The sequence below is a fragment of the Echinops telfairi genome, unplaced genomic scaffold, assembly GCF_000313985.2.
Source record: "Echinops telfairi isolate 266 unplaced genomic scaffold, ASM31398v2 ScPeMD7_7469;HRSCAF=8507_0, whole genome shotgun sequence".
In the NCBI taxonomy this organism is placed as follows: Eukaryota; Metazoa; Chordata; class Mammalia; order Afrosoricida; family Tenrecidae; genus Echinops; species Echinops telfairi.
In genome coordinates this window covers 42,016,920-42,018,563 of record NW_022111372.1, presented here as the reverse complement: position 1 = coordinate 42,018,563, position 1,644 = coordinate 42,016,920, and positions in this window count along the sequence as shown.

The window sequence follows — 1,644 nt, the reverse complement described above, 5'->3', positions numbered from 1 at the left end:
GCTTAAACCAGAAATCTATTCTCTCTCAGTCCTAGAGGCTTGACATCAAAAAACAGATGTCAGCAGAGCTGATTCTACTCTAGGCACCCCTTGGTGTTCCTTAGCTTTTGTTCACGTCACTCTGCTCTCTGTCTCCATCTTCCCATTGCCTTCTCTACGTGATTTCTCCTTCTTTGTCTCTTACAAGGACACCTGTCATTAGAGGTCGGGTCCACACAGGTAATCTAGGAAAGTCTCATCTTGAGAGCATTCACAAAGACCCTTACCAGTAAGGCCACATTCATTGACACCAGAGGCTAAGACTTAGACACGTCTTTAGAGGAGATACATTTCCAATTCACTACAAGAGGTGTAGGGTTTAGATACAAGAGCTCAGTGACTGGCACACCTTTTTACATACTAGAAAGGATATATGAAGAACATCCTCCTCAAAGTAGGAAGAACATACAAACCAGGGACCACTTAGGGATCTGTTAATGTTTTGGGAAGACAAATTCTGCATACACATACAACTTCACACATTCTATTAAAAGGAATCCTGGAGTTGCAACTGTAAAGTGTTTGGCACCCAACACAAAGCTTAGTGCTGGGAACCCACCGAGCCGCACCACAGAAGAAAGGCCTGGTGAGCTGCTTCTGCAGAGGCTACGGGCTAACAAGCCCTCAGGAGCAGTTCTTCTCCGCCACGTGGGGTTGCTGAGTCAACATCGACTCGATGACCCCGAACAGCAGTAATAACACCCTACAAACGCTGCTGATACTTTATTCCGGGAGGTCATATAAGAAGCACCTCTCTGCTAGCTTCCTGTGTGTGTAGGGGGGGTGGGGGGTGGTGGAGGAGGCATGGAAGAAACATGGTCCATGAGATGGGTTTTGGCAGAGAAGAGCCCTGGTCTTTGGTCATCGCCCTGCCCCACCTTCCTCTTCTGCGATCCTAAAGTATCACTGAACTCTTGAAATTACTAATTTCAACCTTAAAGCAATCTATTACATTTTTTTCCTCCTTTTTATCCATTAAGCTATATGATTTTATATAAATTGCCAATTTTCAGTGTACCGTTTGAGTAACTTCTGGAATTATATACAATTATGTAACCATACCACCATCCAGAGCTAGCTCATTTAGTCACTAGGAAGTCTCCTCCAGTCTGTGCAAACGTAAGCCCTTCCCCCGACTCTGGTCCTAGACAATTGACATGCTCTTGTCATGCTTTTACCTGTTCTAGAAGTTCACAGAGTGGAATTAAACTGGACATGGGGTTTCACGTATTACATCTTTCACTTAGCATAGAATTTTTGAGAGTTGTGAATGTAGTTGTCTTTGTTAATATTTGTCCCATTTTATGACTGAAGAGTATTCCATTTGCAATTCATTTACTAAAAATGAATGAACATTTGAACTGCTTTCAATTATTAGCATGAATAATGTTGTTATGGACATTTACATGTATGTATGTTTTTGTATCAACCTGTGCTTGCATTTCTTTTGGAGTAACACCTAGGAATGGAATTGCAAGGCCATGAGTTAAGTTTATACTTTGTAAGAAACTGGCACAGGGGCTTACGTGGAGAGCAAATGTTTTGAGAATGATAAGGGTAAAGAACGTACAAATGTGTTTTATACAATTAATGTATGTATGGATT